This window comes from Eptesicus fuscus, chromosome 6 (assembly GCF_027574615.1).
Source record: "Eptesicus fuscus isolate TK198812 chromosome 6, DD_ASM_mEF_20220401, whole genome shotgun sequence".
Lineage (NCBI taxonomy): Eukaryota > Metazoa > Chordata > Mammalia > Chiroptera > Vespertilionidae > Eptesicus > Eptesicus fuscus.
This window is the reverse complement of record NC_072478.1, coordinates 18,222,019-18,239,367: the sequence shown is the minus strand read 5'-3', so window position 1 is coordinate 18,239,367 and position 17,349 is coordinate 18,222,019. Positions and strand designations below refer to the sequence as shown.

The 17,349-nt window shown below is 53.4% G+C and overlaps 1 long non-coding RNA gene across 1 annotated transcript; it reads right to left on the bottom strand.

Moving 5' to 3' along the window:
* Positions 1-3,193: 3,193 nt before the first annotated feature.
* Positions 3,194-16,132, bottom strand: LOC129149272 (uncharacterized). The gene is made up of 3 exons (XR_008556222.1): positions 16,019-16,132; positions 6,644-6,833; positions 3,194-3,488 (listed from the first exon to the last, which is right to left on the bottom strand). It is a non-coding gene; the product is annotated as an uncharacterized LOC129149272 (long non-coding RNA).
* Between the last annotated feature and the right edge of the window lie 1,217 nt (positions 16,133-17,349).

Here is a 17,349-nt window from a genome sequence, read left to right as displayed (position 1 = left end):
TAGTTAGGGCCTATGAAAATCTACTCAAGTATTGTAACTTTTTTTTTCTTTAATGAAGGGAGTATATCTCATTCCATGCAATATTTGGTACATATTTATGCTAAAAAAAAAAAGTGTTTATCTGAAATTCAAATTTAACTGGGTGTGCAGTGTTTTATTTGTAAACCTGGCAGCCTGGTCTTTGGGGGACAGCTGGCCCGCACAGCCAGGCAGGAACCTAAGGCACAGCAGACGTGCCCAGCCCCCTCCCCCGGGGTTCCCAGCCCCCTCCCCCGGGGTTCACATTGCCGCCCGGAGCCTCTCCCACAAAGACCAAGATGGTCTCACTAGATGTTTGCACTGGGGAAGCCGGAAAAGGCCTCTCCCTGTGAACACACTCACACCCACTCTACCTGTGCGAATGTTGGGAGGCACCTGAAGGTACAGCCCATTTCTCAGATGACAAAACTGAGGTTCAGGAAAGAGAAGCAACTTGGCCAGGCTCTAGGCTGTGGTTCTCTTAAAAACCTCTTCTGGCCCAGCCGGCGTGGCTCAGTGGTTGAGAGTTGACCTATGAACCACGGTTCCATTCCCGGTCAGGGCACATGCCCAGGTTGTGGGCTCGGTTCCCAGTAGGGGGCGTGCAGGAGGCAGCCGATCAATGATTCTCATCATGGATGTTTCTCTCTCTCCCTCTCCCTTCCTATCTCTTCTGGGGCAGTTGTTTTGTATCTTTTTGACATCGTGCCCCGCTCCCTCCCCCACTCCCCACCCCCCCACCCCCATTGATGGAAGTTGTAGACACTTCATTGTAGAGAAATGCCCCGGTATCTTGCCCTCAGTGTCAGGGGTCCATAGGCCCTGTGAGACTCGTTCAGAGAAGCAAGCCTGGGTCAGGACAGAGGCTTCCCGATCGGACAGATGGGCTCCTGGCTCCACAGAAAATCAGCTGTGCCTCGGTTTCCCCTCCCTCACTACGAAGTGGTGCAAATATTACTGGCTCTCCAGGTCCTGCGGACCAAGAGGGCCCTACGCAGGGACTGACACATAGTAGGTCTTCAAGCAACATTATTTGTTTTGTTTTTGTTAATCCTCACCCGAGGATATTTTTTCCATTTTCCATTTATTTTTAGAGGGAGTAGAAGGGAGGGGCGGGTGGGGGGAGAAAAAGAGAGAGAAACATGGGTGTGAGAGAGACACTTTGATTAGCCTCCTGCATGAGCCCGGACGGAGGCCAGGATCGAACCTGCAACCCAGGGGCACGCCCTTGACCAGAAATCAAACCTGCGAACCTTTGGTGCACGGGCTGACACTCTAACCACTGAGCAACGCCGGCCAGGGTGCAATGTTAGTGTTTTACTCCTGTCCCTCAGCCCTGTGTCCCCACCAACACACACACACACACACACACACACACACACACACACACACACACACGGCTGAACTTCCCCTCCACTCCTGGGGAAAAAAAAAAAGGAAAGGGAAACTCCCTCACACTGCACATATTTTTAAAACCTGCCCTTTCAGTGGAAAAGTTTCTACATCTTAAGAAAAACCTGATTGTTGGACTCGACGGCGAGGAACACGTGGCTGTCCAGGGGACACATGCCTGCAACCGTGCAAAGAGGCTGTGTGTCCTCCACGCCCATCGGACGGGCCCGCGTGACGTGGGGTGAGGCCGCGGGGCACAGGCTGCCGGCCCCCCGGGGGCGCGAGGAGTCTTCTAGAACACACCGGAGCATCCCTCCTCGGGGAGTCAGAAATCACTCCGTCGGGGCCCTGCCTCAGATTTCCAGCTCTGCGACCCGTTGTTTTCCGTTTCGCTTTTCCTCCTCCTCTTCTTCTTTTTTTTTTGTTTCCTTTCTCAAATCACACTTGTTTTTCCACAATCGAAAGTGCTCACACGGATCTGGCCCTGGCCTTCCAGCATGCTGTTCCGACCCAGCGAGACGTGTAAACAACCACTGCCCCCGCAGCTGGCCTTTTGGGTGACACTGGAAAACCTTCTGGACAGTGAAAAAAAAAGGGAGTTTTCCAAAACTCGGCGTGGGACTTACGTAACTGGGGCCTGGACCCAGGGCCAGCTCTCCAGCTTCTGCGAGCGCAGGGCGTGCAGGGCGGGCGCGAGGGGAAGGCGAGTGCTGGCGGGATCCCTGCCTCCTCCCCGAGTGATAAGGGGAATGTGGGCTGCGGCTGGGAGGCCAAGCGCATATTTGAAATACGCTGGCAAGGCCGAGTTCTCGTAAACGGTCCTAAGTCTCCGGGGAAACGGCTCCAGCCGCCACGAGCAGGGGCGACCCAGGCACACCCGTGGGTGTCCCACAGCCACCCAGGACTTGGTCATCGCTTCTCTTTATTCCTCCCAGCACCTCGGGGGTTCCGCCGCACCTCGATTTCATAGGAAACAAAACCCGGAGTGCAGAGAGGGGGGCAGCTGGCCCCGGGAAGTGACACGGCACAGGAACGATGCCGTAGTCCACATGTTAAATATTTTCTTTCAAGACCACCCCCCCCCCCAACAACCTGGGGGGAGCGGGGGAGGTTGGAACGAGGACCTGAGAAATTGTGAAGTGGGGATGGCAACTGCCCCCCGCTCGGTGTGGCAGGGATGTCTCTTCTCACAAAACTCAAACCCGGGCGTCATTGACTTGCCGCTGCCTCCCGGTTGGGTCTCCAAAGGCAGCCGGGGGATGCTGTCACCTGTGGTTCAGGGTTTGTGTCCGAGGTTTGGGGGTTTTCCCCAGACCCTGGGGGCCACGCTCTGGGCCCTATACTCAGGTGGCTGTTCTGCTTGCATAAGCAATAAATCAGTACAGCCACTTTGTCAGTATCTGCTAAAGCAGTGGTCGGCAAACTGCGGCTCGCGAGCCACTGCGGCTCTTTGGCCCCTTGAGTTTTTAGCAAAGGGCAGCTTAGGAGGACCCTGATTAAGTCAATAACAATGTACCTACCTATATAGTTTAGGTTTAAAACATTTGGCTCTCAAAAGAAGTTTCAATCGTTGTCCTGCTGATATTTGGCTCTGTTGACGAATGAGTTTGCCGACCACCGTGCTAAAGCAAAGACCCAGCAATTCCACCCGTAAAGAAACGTGCGAACACATACATGTATTTCTTTATGTTATTCATAATGGCCACAAAAAGAAAAAAGGGAACAACTCAGAGGTCTTCAATGAGTGAACTACGGTGCAGTTATTTAATGGAATACTATACACCAGTGAAAAGGAGCACGCGTCCGCCTGTTGAGGAGGAACCCAGGGGCACAAGCTGAGCAAAGGAGCCAGAGGTGAAAGGGGCGTAACTGTGACTCCCCATCAGTGAGACCAACAGCAGGCAAAACTCGCCTCCGGTGACAGAGGCCCGAGGTGTGGCTTCCCTCGCCAGCAGAGGGAGCCTTCTGGGGTGCTGGATGTCCCCACGTTTTGATCTGGGTGATGGTCCCATCCGCGAAACCCTCTGAGCATACACTTCAGATGTGCTCCCTCGGCTGCGTGCAGGTTTCGCCTTCATCTGAAAAGGTCGGACAAGGCATTTCTCCACTGAGCGCCCAGTGCATGCAGGGAGGGCAGTGATGACGGAGACCCATCCCTCCGGTCAGCTCAGGTGCCAGGCAGCCACAGCTGGAAGCAGCAGGTGGAGGGTAGAGCGGGAGGGTTTGGCACAACCTTCCACACACGATGAGCGCAGGCACGCGGAGCCCCGCCAGACGGGTGCCCAGCGAAGCCCTGCTCTGATGGCGGCGGGGGGAGGGGGGCGGGGGGGGGGGGAGGCCACAGAGGGATTCCCCAGAGCAGGAACCGGCCCTGCAGGCCAAGGAGGGGCGGACGGTGGTGCAGAGAGAAGGTCTGAAGGAACCTGCACTCACAGGGACCACCTGCCTGCCTGGGAGGCGCTGTCATCTACTCCGGTGGCCACGGCGGTGAGTGCTCCCTATGCACCAGCCACTTTACAGCCTTCGTCTCGTGCTCCCTCCCAACACCCCCTGAGCTCTATTGGCAGGTGTGGCCACGGACTTGCCTGAGGCCCCCAAACTGGGCCCAAGGTGGCAGGGTCCCCCCCCCCCACCCGCTGGCTTCCCTGGTGACTCAGCACGCCCCGGGACAAGGTGTGTCTGCGAGCTGCCTGCACGCACGCAGCCTCCCCCAGCGGCCACCACCCTTAGCACACAGCCTCCGGGTGGTGGGACCCGGTGAGTCACGAGGACCTGGCCCTCGGTTGCCGGCTAGGAGGCCCTTTGTCGCCGCAAATCCACCGGCTTGGGGAAGGCCCCGCGCCCTGCCGCCGGGCCGGCCCCTCGAGGACGCTTTCCCCGTGGCCCACGTGGGACCTGAGGAGGACGGAGGACGAAAGCCGATGGCCAATCATTCCCCAAATCCCAAAAGTGAGCACACGCCTCCTCCGGGCACGCAGACCGAGGGCTTTCAACGTGAATGCGGTCCCTCCATTCTCGTCCGGGAGCTTGTCATCCGGGTGTCGGACCCTTGGCCCAGAGGACAGAGGACTTGTACCTTCTCAGGCACCCCGTCTTGATTTGGGAAAGAGGCGTTGAGCTGTGTTTATAATAGGAACCAAGGGACTCCCGCATCCCCTTCTACCCACTTCTACCCCTTCATAACCACCCATGGGAACAGCAGAGAATAAGCCAGGGGCTCGTGCCATCCACGGGCCACAGTTTGAGACCCTTGGCCTAATCAGTTCCTACCCATCGCCTCCTCCAGGAAGTCCTCCTGGGTGCCCTCCTGGCCTTATGAACCTATGTAGACTCCCACTGTCCCAAGTTAAGAACCTTCAGCCTAGACTGCAAATTCCTCTGGGCCAGTGGTCGGCAAACCGCGGCTCTTTGGCCCCTTGAGTGTTCTAACGCCACTTCTTCAAAATAGACTCGCCCAGGCCGAAAACCGACTTCTGCGCGTGGGCCACGAAGTTTCAATCGCACTGTACGTGCGCGCCCGCCCGTGGTATTTTGTGGAAGAGCCACACTCAAGGGGCCAAAGAGCCGCATGTGGCTCGCGAGCCGCAGTTTGCCGACCACTGCTCTAGGCCAAAGAAACCTCCCTCCACCTTCCCTCCTCCCTCCCCCCCCACCCCACCCCCGCTGCCCATCACCACCACCAATGCTTAGGACAGAGCCTGCACACAGCAAATGCTGAAAAATGGATGTAAACCAAATCCACTAAGTTAGCAAAAAAAAAAAAAAAAAAAAAAAGGGGGGGTGGAGGGGAATAACAAGTGTCAGTGTGAAGAAATTGGAACCCTCAAGCATTTCTGGTGGAAATGTAAAAATGATGCAGTTGCTATGGAAACCACCTGGCAGTTCCTCAAAAGGTTAAACATAGAATTACCACATAACCCAGCAATTCCACTCCTAAGTATAGCCCCAAAACAAGTAAAAACAGATGTTTAAACAAATATTTGCACACACATGTTTGCAGCAGCACTATTTATAATAGCCAAAAAAAATCGATATCCCTCTTTGGATGAATAGATAAGCAAAATGTAGCCCATCCATTCCGTGGAATATTACTCGGCCATGAAAAGGACTGAGGCCTGACTCACAGCCTTGGAAACCCCATGCTGAGGGAGAGAAGCCAGACACAAAGGCCATGTAGCATGGATTCCATGTATCCGAAGCGTCCAGAGCAGACACATCCACAGAGGCAGCAAGTGGATTCGTGTTTGTCAGGGGCTGGGGGAGGGGAAGGGGAGTGAGTGCTCATAGGAACAGGGGTTTTTTTGGGGGAGAGGGGGTGTGATAAAAATGTTCTGGATCTAGATGGTAGTGATGGTTGCACAACACTGTGAATGCTAAATGGTTCACGTGAAAATGGTTAATGGTTATAGTCCAAATGGTTGTGTCCTCCCCCCCAAATTCATGTGTTGAAATCTGCCCCCCCCCAACGTGATGGTAATAGGAGGTGGGACCTTCGGGAGGTGATTAGGCCATAAGGGTGGTGCCCTCATACGTGGGATTAGACCCCTGGTAAAAGGCAGCCCGTCCACCGCGTGAGGGCCCAGCGAGGAGGCGTCGTCGACGACCCACCCAGGGGGCCCCCGCCAGCCCCTGGATCCCGGACGCCAGCCTCCAGAACGCTGGGAAATAAACCTGTTCTTATAAGCCCCCGTCTGTGGTAGTCTGTTCAGCAGCCCCAACGACTCAAACGGGTAAATATTACGTTATATGAATTTCAGCTCAAAAATTTTCTAAGAAGTGCCCTGACCGGTGTGGCTCAGCGGATAGAGCGTCGGCCTGTGGACTGAAGGGTCCCGGGTTCGATTCCGGTCAAGGGCATGTACCTTGGTTGCGGGCACATCCCCAGTGGGGAGTGTGCAGGAAGCAGCTGATGGATGTTTCTCTCCCATCGATGTTTCTAACTCTCTCTCTCCCTCTCTCTTCCTCTCTGTAAAGAATCAATAAAATATATTTAAAAAAAAATTTTTTTTTCTAAGAAGTTAAAAACAAAAATGAATGCTCAGGACCAGAAGGGACACATCCAACCCCCCCTCCCCTCATTCTCTCTCCAGAGGTCTCCGCCCGCGGCACCCTCCACGCCGACTCAGCCTCGCTCCCACCAACAGCCGGGCCCCCAAGTGTTCCAGGCCAGTGCGGGTCCCACACCCCTTCCCAGCCCGGATGTGTAAGCAAGCTTACGGCGGAGCCCGATTACCGTGGGCGTCGCCGATATTGTCTCAGAGGGGTGCGGGCACAGGTGTGAATCTCAGGCCGTGACTCAGGCCTTGGCTCGGCTCCCAGCAGGACGAAGTGAGAGTCGGGCTGGGGGTGGACTGCGCCTCTGGTTTTTCTCGCTCCGTACATTCCAGCGTGTGATGGGCCGTCTTCCCGCCGTTTATAAGTCACTGTTTGGGGTAAACAGCACAGGTCACTGAGCACAAGGCTCCCCAGGGTCAGGGGAGCGCAGAGCTTTATTAAGTCGCAAGCATCCAGCATCTCGCATGCTGGTTGGGGGCAGCGGAGGTAGGTTCCCTTCCCAGAGCTGGGGAGGGGGCCACCCGGCCAGCAGGCCCCGGAGTTTGTAGGAAATGCAAATCCCAGATCTAGAAGCAGCCTGGCTTCCCATAGTTAGACAGAGGGTCTCCCCACCGCCCCCCACAAGGGGAAAACTTGGAACTGTTGTTGCTCCTCACGAAAAGAGGGGATACTACCGCCATTTGGCAGGGATGCTGCTCAGGATGCCCCACTGTGCGCTGATTGAGCCCAGCTGTCCGCGGTCTGGAGGTTGGAAACTCCTGTAAACCAGTTCTCCTCCTGCCCTGCCCGCCCCTGCTTTTCAGGACGTCGTCTGGGGGATGCACCTTAACCACAGAGACAGGCACGGGAGTTGGTGGGTATCAGCAGACCCGACTTGCTGTGTGGCCGTTAGTAGGTATCTCAGCCTCTCTGAGCCTCTGTTCTCCTCAGAAAATTCAGACCACCTCACAGAGCAGCTGGGCTAGTTCAGTCAATTGTGAGCATCCAAGGCGCCGTGCTTTGGGCTGCAAGCTCGAGAAGCACGCTCAGGCCGCCACCAGGCCCTGCCTCTCGGCCCACGTTTGAGGCTGCAGAGCGTCCACCTCGCGGAACTGCGTGGGAAGAAGATCAGAGGGCCGTTTTGAAGCCCCGGGCTGTCCTGGGTGCATGTGCCTTCCAGCAGGGCAGCCCCGAGAAGGGGCCCATCCTGGCAGCTGGCCCAGAGCCTGGCACAGGCTGTCGTCATATTCTGGAACCAAACCTCGCTCCGGCCCCGAAGATGCTGGAGGGGGTTCCTTCAGTGCCCCGGCCGTAGAGCGCGCGGTTCATCAACATCACGGTGAAAAGCCGTGCAGACAGCCGGTGCCCTGGGATGGCGTGACGTGGCGGGCACCTCGTCTCTGTGGCCCTCCCCCTACACCCCAGGCCCCCTTCTAATCACAATAGAACATCACACCAACCCAGGCTGGGGGACCCCGGCCAGCACGCGGCAATTCTGCCAAAGACACGAAAAAACCAAGGGAAGTCTGAGAAACCATCAGAGACCCGAGGAGACGGGGGCAACAGGACGACTCCATGCCGTGTGGGCCCCGGAGCCCAAAGGGGGCGTGCGTGGGAAACCTGCGGGCGCAGGAGTAAAGTTGGAGTTTAGTCAAGAGCACCGTCCCCACAGGAACTTCTCAGCTTCCACCTCTGGGTGCTGGTCCTGGGAGAGGGTAACTTCCGGGGAAACGGGGCGAAAGGGTCCCGGGGACTCTGCATCTTGTCTCTGCCGCTTTTCTGCAATTGGACTTGTCATTCCAAATGCTGGAAAAGGTTATTTGTAAAAACAACAAGGACTCGAAGCTAAGACAGGGAGGGGAGCCGTCCCTGGGGACATACTTAGGCGAAGACGTCATTCCTTGTCTATCGGACATGCAAATGCAGCCGGTGTCCTGTGTTTATTCTGGCAGCTCTGGCCTCGGCGAAGGGGCTCCACGAACTGGGCTGGGAGGTGGGGGCCGGGCTGCAGTGGGGGGGATAATGGGTCCCTATGTCACAGAGGCCAGTAATGACTCTTAATAATAATAATGGTGATGACAACAATAACAATCGCGCCTCTCTCTGGGCATTCACCTTACTTCACCCCGCCCATTAGCGGGGCGCCTGCCTCCCTGCCAGGCGAGGGGGAACCTGCCGTGCCCAGCGCAGGCCCGGTGTGCGGGGACCCCAGCTCCCTCCCCCCTGCAGCCAGCTCCGGCCACGTGCATGGGTTGCCTGGGGCTGCTGTAACAAATGACGGCCCACTGGGGGGATCTAAACACCAGAAACGTGTCCTCTCACAGTCCTGGAGGCCGGAAGTCTGAAATCAGGGTGTTGGCAGGGCTGGTTCCTTCTGGGGACCCCGAGGGACCCTCGGCCCCGGGCCTCTCCCGGCCCCTGTGGCTGCCGGCCACCCTGGGCCTTGCTTGGCTTGTAGCTGCTTTGCTCCATCTCCACCCAGCTTCCCTTTCTCTCTGCCTGTTTCCCCTTCTCTTTTCTGCTGACACCTGCCACCGGACTTAGGGCCACCCTAAACCCGGGATCATCTCATCTCGAGACCTTCCACTTCATTCCATCTGCAAAGACCCGGTGCGCAGGAGGATTGCACATTCACAGATACGGGAGGTTAGGATGTGGGCATATCTTTGGGGTACACCATTCACCCCACTCTACTGCAGAGATTTCTCCATCAGGCCCTGTCGCTCTTCTTTTTTTTCCATCCCAAATTCAGCTAGAAAAGCGCTCATCTCGTGCAGGGACCAAAGGCCAGCCACTCACCCAGGGTCCATGTGCGGAGCGGCACAAACGTTGAAGAATGCGAAGTAAGAGGAAGCTGGTGTGGTGGAGCAGGGATCCCAAACCCCCACCCGCGCCTCAGTTTCCACCTCTGTGAAGGGGGCTGATTCTGCCATCTCAGTGAGATCCATCCTGTGGAGTTGCAAGGACAAGGGGGTGGGGGTCTCCCTAATCCTCGACCAGCCCTTATCTTGGCTCCCAGTGGAACGTGGGAGAAGCCCGGTGTTCCTGGAACAGGGAGAGAGAGTGTGTGTGCAGGAGAGAGAGAGAGAGAGAGCCACCGTGGGGACTGGAGGGAAGAAATGAGATTGTGCCTACAGGCGCTCAAAATAACATCAGAAGAATAAATGCCCCCAGGAGTGGCGGGAGCATAATTAAAAGACCCCGACCCTTGTTCTAGCCCAGTGGAGCCTTTTAAAATAGATCCGATTAGATGACTCCCCGAAACGTTAGATGTGGCGTTACCCCATGACCCAGCAACTCCACGCCCAGGTACGTGTACCGCAGTATTAAACACGGGGATTCAAACTAATACGTGTGCACAGCAGCCAAACACTGGACACAACCCCAAACGCCTATCCCCTGATGCACAGCTCAGCTCAGCAGAGGAGGGCCTCTCCCTGTAGAATATTATTCAACCGTGAAAAGGAACGAGGCACGGCCACACCTGACAACAGGGAGAATTTTGAAAACATGCTGCTGGGGGAAAAGCCAGATACGCAACGAGCACACGTGTGATTCATTCATGGGAAATGTCCAGGACGGGAAAATCCATAGAAACGGAAAGCAGCTCTGTGGTTGCCGGGGGCTGGTGGAGGGGGAGGAGCAAGGGGGGACGGAGTCTCCTTTTGGGGAAATGAAAATGTTCCGGAATGTTTATGGAATAGAAAGAAGTGATGGTTGCACAACGTTGTGAAGGTACTTAAGGCCATTGAGTTGTTCGCTTTAAAATGGTTACGTTTATGTTAAGCGGATTTCAGCTCAATTTTAAAACACTTGAAAGTGGGGGAAAAAAAAATGGATCCGAAAGATATTTATACTCCTTTGTTTTCCAAAGAAATTGTCCCAGGCGCCCAGAAATCACCAGTCCCAAAAGAACTTTACAAATAAACTTCAATGAAGTTAAACAGGGTCCTTGCGAAATTCACTCCTTACAGAGGCGGCCCTGCCATTATTAATAGTGTGTGGTCATGACATAACAGCATCATAATCTCCCACCCCGGGAGGGCACTGCGGTCAGCGGGTGAAGCAATGTGCTCGGGGCCGTTCACCGAGGACCGGCCACGCAGAGGCTGATCCACAGCCGGTGCCTCTGGCTGATGACGGGGAACCGGGAGCCGGGAGCCAGGAGCCAGGACAAGCTGCTGGCGATGCTCCCGGGGAAGGGGCGGCCCTGTGCAGGCCGGTTCTCCGAGGAGCCGGGGTCACACCTTCCCTGACCTCAGGGGCAGGTCAGGGGGCTGTGCCGGGCTCCCAGGAAGAGGACCCCTAGGTGCCAAGAAGATGGGGCTCAAACTCAGCCACCACCCTCCATTCTCCAGGCCTCCCCTGCTGTCCCCCTCACACGAAACGCATGGCTGTGCGGGGTACGTGAGGGCGGCACACACAGGGGGCACCGCCTCCGGGCGAGGTGTGCCGGGGAGCCCAGCAGCTCTGACCAGAGGCCCAGAGGGGTGACCTCACAGGCAGCAGCACTGAGGCCCAGGCCAGTGAGAGGAAGAGAGGCCAGGACGAGTGAGGTGGCGAGGATGCCACGGTGCACTCCTAGGCTATGGGTGTGAGAGCGTCCCCGGAGCCCGAGAACTGACAGGGACAACACGGGACTACTGCACCCTAGAGGCAGCCTGCATCCTTTGACAGGTGAAGGGACACAGGAGCTATGACCCACCCACACACGGAACACTACTTGGCGACGAAAAGGAATGAACACACAGAACGATGCCGAGGGAGAGAAGCCAGACCCGGAGGACCACACTGTATGGTGGCATTTACAGGAAACGTCCAGAAAGGGCTCATCTCTAGACTGAGAAGGCACATCAGTGGCTGCCAGGGGCTCGAGGTGAGGGCAGGATGGACCGCAAAGGGCAAGAGGGGTCTCCTCGGGGTGATGCAAAGTTCTACAGCTGATCGTGGTGAGGGTTGCACCACTTGGTAAATTTTATGGTATGTAGATGACACTGCAATAAATTTAAATAAAAATTTTAAAAATTTAATCTAAAGCCCTGGCTGGGTGTGGCTCAGTGGATAGAGTGTCAGCCTAAAGGTCGAGGGTTCATTCCCAGAAAAGGCACGGGCCTGGGTTGCAGGTTCCGGCCCCAGTTGGGGCACCCCCCCCCCCCGCCCCCGCCTTCCCTCCCTCCTTTCCACTCTCTCTAAAAGTCAATGGAAAAAATATCCTCAGATTAGCAACAACAAAAATTAATTTAAATAAAATTTTAAATAAAAAACAAATATAAACAATTAAAATTTTATATCTAAATAAATTTAAAATTTTTAAATAAAATAGATAAACTTAATAAAATAAAAAACTGAAAATCTAAATAAATTAAAAAGTTTAAGTAAAATTTAAATTTTTAAATAAAATAAAAATAAACCAAAATAAAATAAAATAACCTAAATAAAATAATGTTTAAATGAAATATAAATCTTTTAAAAATTAGAAAATTTTCAATCTAAATAAAAGATTTTTTTATCCTCACCCAAGGCTATGTTTATTGAAAAAAAGAGAGAAAAACATCAATCAGTTGTCTTCTGAATACACTCTGACCAGGGATCGAACCCACAACCTTTTGTGCCTGACCTGGAATTGAACCCACAACACTTTGGTGCGCAGGGTGATGCTCCTATCAACTGAGCCACCCAGCCAGGGCCAAAGATTTTTTAATAAAGTAAAAATAAAACAAAACAAAAAGTAGCCCCTAGATGTATGGCCAACAGGTAACAAAAAAATTAAGAAAAAAGTCACTCTCAACTTGGTCATCGCTAATAAATTGTACCTTTACAACCAGGTGCTTGAGACATTCCTGAGACGGAAAGTCCAAACCACTAACCTGTAGGATGTCTTCAGATTCCTCCCCATCTTTATTCCTCCCCCTCCCCAAATTCCTGACCTAATACCTGGGAGCTGCCGGAGGGCAGAGACCAGCTTCTCTGGCTGACAGCCTCCCGGCACCTGCCCAGTGAGAAGTATTCCACAAATGCCTGTTAAATGCATACTGAGAGGCTGCGATAGTGGGTGGGGGGGGGGGGGATGGACAGCTCAGACTCAAGTCCCAGGGCAGCTGTGCTGGCTCCTCTCCATGGAATCATCTTCTCTAAGCTTCAGACCAGAGAGTCAGTATTTCCTGCTGCCAGGCCCTACAGTCTGTCTGCGCATGGTCTCCGTGAAGGGGCAGGGCTGTGGGCCAATAAAGTTATGGGCACTGGAATTTGATTTTCATAGAATGTGCATGTGTCGTGAAATGTTATTTTGATTTTTTCCCCCAACCATCATAAATGTAAAATTCTTGCTTAGCTATTGGCCAAACAAAAGCTGCAATAGTCACATATTGCATGATTCAGTGCATATGAAATGTCCCAAACAGGCGAGTCCATAGACAGAAAGCAGATTAGGGCTTGTCAGGGGCTGGGGCGAGGGGAATGGGGCTGGGGTTTCCTTTTGGGGGGATGGAAATGTTCTGGAACTAGACAGAGGTGACGACTGCACAACACTGTGCATATCTAAATGGCACTGGATTTTTCACATTAAAATGGTTAATTTTATATTATGTGAATTTCACCTTGATAAAAAAATTATAATACACACATACATGTACATAATTAACATTGGAATATACACTGAGTGGCCAGATTATTATGATCTCTGAACACATAATAATCAGTGTGTGTGTGTGTGTGTGTGTGTGTGTGTGTGTATGTGTGTGTGTGTGTATGTATATATATATATACACACACACTGATTATTATGTGTTCAGAGATCATAATATATATATATTAGAGGCCTGGTACATGAAGTCGTGGATGGGTGGGGTCCAGCCAGCCTAGCCAGGAGGAGGGGACATGGGCAGTTAGCCGGCCTGCCTGCTGGTCGAACTCCTGATCGAGGGGACAATTTGTATATTAGCCTTTTATTATATAGGATATACACTGAGTGGCCAGATTATTATGCGTTCAGAGCTCATCATCATCTGGCCACTCAGTGTATGTGAAATATAAAGAGTAATACTATTGATTTATTTTTTTTTAAGCTGTAAGCCAGGGTGGGTCAACTCTTGATTTAGGTGAATAAAGATTGCTATCAGGAATGAAGGGGCTCTTCTAGGAAACGTCCCTTACACATGATGTCTCCGCCCTAATCAATGACAAGGCAGGCATGTTCCTGCCTCTTTGATGGATGAGGGACCAAGGTCCAAACTAAGAACGCCACTCGTTCGAGGTCACTGAGCAGCAAGTGCCAAGGCCAGAAAGTGACCTGGGCTCTTGGCTGGGCTCCCCCGTTACGTCCATCACGCACTCCGCTGAACAGACCTGCTGTGAGAACTGAATGAGAAAACACAGGCAGCTCTTCAGGGCTGGGCTTGGCATACAGTCGGTGCTTAATCAGTGCTGCTTTCTCCCCTTCTCCTGTCCTCCGTGTGAACAAAGGGCAAAGCAGTCCTGTCTGGCCAGGGAGGAGAGGATGGGTTTTCCTAGGTACCCACCAGTCATCACCAGCTAAGCCCTGCACCTTCCCCTCACAGTCACGACTTAATTGTTCACACGCGGTAAGAAAGCCCCGGAGACAGCAAGACTAACGGGAAAGTGCCCTTTCTCCTCAGGCCTCGGCTCTGTGCACAGCGGCGGCGGCAGCAAGGTGGGGACCTCCGTGAGAAGCCCACTGTCAGGGGCGTCCCTGCCCGCGATATTTCCCGTCCCCGAGAAATGCCGAGCTGCCAAGCATCCTCGCAGCACGGGGAGCCCGGTTTGGCAAGACGCTGTGAAGGCATTGCGCAAAGCTAAGCAGAAACACCCCGACCGGCCCAGCTGGGAGTCGTTTGTCCAGTTGGCGCTGTCATGTGACTGTAATTCCTTCAGAGCGTTCATAACTCGTCTCGGAAGCTCAGCTGCATTTTCGGTGACGTGTTTTCTGTAGAATTCCTGAGTGCTTGCTCTTGGGAGCTGGGCCAAGTGTACACAATAGCTATTTGGGGCGGGACAGCTGGTAAAGGGAGAGGCGGGCTGACCTCTAGAAGAAAAGTGAGCAGAAATCCAGGAAGCTAGACATGGCCGGGACACAGCTCAAGGAGACGGTAAGCTCCCTGTAGGGAGAAATGGGCCATGGACCCGGTCAGCTTCCTCTCCAGGTCCAACAGAGCATGGAGAGGGCGTTTAATGTTCATTTGTTGCTGAAACGGAAAACTTCTGCTTCACATGTTTCCTGGGCCCTTAAAGACAAGCCTGGCAGGAGAAGGTAAGCCTTAACAACACACATGCCATTCATACAAGCCTCTGCCAGTGACAGACATTCTTAATCAACCCCAGACAGACATCACTAATCCATCACAACAGAGTTTCCCAATTAAGTTTCCCAGCACTGAATCGGGATAAAATCTCAGAATCTACCAGCACAGTGCTCATTATCAATGGATTAGACCCAAATGGAAGAGGGGAACAGCAAGGCACAGACACACAGCCTGTCCCTATTCTTTCGGAACTCACCCATGACACTTAGCACCCACCTCGTACCATCCGTTCACCTACTGACCACCTCGCCGCCAGAGATGTGTCTTATTCCTGGCCTTCTCCCCGCCACGCTCCCCAGCAGCTGATGAGACAGGCTGCTCAGAGACTTCAAAACGTTGACACGGGTAAGTCTCCCTCCTAGCAAGAGGCAGCGTTGGGAACTTGACTTCAAGTCCGGAGCCTTTCTCCAACAGCACTGTCACCTGAGATGTCACCAGGACACACGCCCACACGGACAGGTGTGGCCTCGATAGCAGGGTGACAGGACCCAGCATGAGAGGGACCATGCTCCAAGCACCCCCAGCCCTGAACACTGACGCTCTCCCAGGATGCCCTGCCCAGGATCCCCTGTCTGACTATTTGGCGTGTGCCCTTAATTGGGCAGCAAGCATTCTTGAGCATCTACATGGACCATCTCATTTCTCAAAATGAAACTCAGAGAGGTTAAGTGACATGCCCAAGGTCACACAGCAAAAATGGCAACTCAAGTCCATGCTCTTTCTATTCATTGGTGATTCTGTGTGTTGGTTCCATTCACTGGACACCCTGAAGTGTCCACACTGCCCTGGGAGATCCTGGCGGACAGCAGCATCCTCGTGTCCTGTTTGTTTCAACCCCACGTCCACAGCTGGGGGGTAGGGGTCACAGAGACAAATCCAGGGAGATCCCTGCCTTGCGGGGCTCCCTTGTCTGGAAGGGAAGCCAGGCAGAACAGTTGGTTGCCATGATATATGAGCTTTCTGGGGAGGTCACAACAGACGGACACAAACTGGTGGCTCAAAACAACAGACATGCGTTATCATTCTGGGGACCAGAAGCGGCTCCAGGCAACCTTCGGTGTTCCTTGGCTGTAGCTACAACGCTCCCATCTCGGCCTGTCTGCACATGACTGTGTCCTCTGTGCTTGTGTCTCTGTGTCCTTTCTCTTACAAGGATCCTTATTGGATGTAGGGCCCATCCCAACCCAGGAGGATCTCATTTCTAGACCCTTAATTACATCTGCAAAGACCCTCTTTCCAAATAAGGTCTCACTCACCGGTACAGAAGGTCAGGATTTGGACATCTCTTCTGGGGAACACAGTCAGCCTACTACCCGTGGGGACAGAAAAGGAGGACGTGCCCAGGAAGCTGGGCTGAGGAGAGGAAGTGTGGACAGTCCTGCAGGAGGGAAGCCAGTGATTAGACAGTGACTTTTTAGATTCAACACCCAAAGCACCGTTTGTGAAAGGGAAAATTGATGAGCTGGTCTTCATTAAAATGAGAGACCTCTGCTCCACAGAAGACAAGCCACAGACTGGGAGACAACCTTTGCAAAACACCTTTCAGATAAAGGACTGGTGTCCAAATTATACAAAAAAAAAAAAAAAAAAAAAACCCCTCTTAACTCTATAATAAAACAAACAACCCAATTAAAAACTGGGCCAAACACACGCCCCTGGGTCCGGGTGAGGCTGAATCCGGGGTCCGGGTGAGGCTGCGCCCCTGGGTCCGGGAGAGGCCACGCGCCCCTGGGTCCGGGTGAGGCTGGATCCCGGAACCGGGTGAGGCCGCACACATCTGGGTCCGGGTGAGGCCATGCGCCCCAGGGCCTAGGTAATGCTGGGTCCCAGGTCTGGGTGAGGCCGCATGCCCCTGAGTCCGGGTGAGGCCGCGCCCCTGGGTCCGGGCGAGACCAAACCAGAGGGAGTCGGACCTCCGTTACCACCATTTGTCCACCATCCAGCGCTGAGGGGTCAGTGCTGACATGTACACATAAGGAACTGGTGGACATTGAAATTGGGTCTCAAAAGAACTGTTGGTCCAGAAAGAAACTCACTACAGACTGATTCATTTGCCTGTCAGCATAACTATTATTGCTCGTCTCACATTCGGTTCTTATATTTCTAGTAACACATGATCTCACTCATCTAGGGGAAATGATGAACAACATAGACTGATGAACAAGAACAGACCCAGAAACAAGGAGGCATCGATTGGACTGTCGGGCCTCAGTGGGAGGGTGGGGGAGGGTGGGGGTAGGGGGGAGAGATCAACCAAGGGACTTGTGTGCATGCATAGGAGCCTAACCAATGGTTAAGGACAACAGGGGGGTGGGGGCATCCGTGGGGAGGGGTGGGGGATGGGAATTGGGGGATGAGGACAAATATGTGACACCTTAATCAATAAAGAAATTATAAAAAAATAATAATAAAAAAAAATAAAATACAAACAAAATAAATAAATAAATAAATTAAAATAAATAAAATAAAATAAAAACTTGGCCCAAGATCTGAACAGACACCTCACTAAAGAAGATACACTGATGGCAAATAAGCGCATGAACATAGACTCCATATCAGATGTCAGAGGGGGGCTGCACGTTAAAAC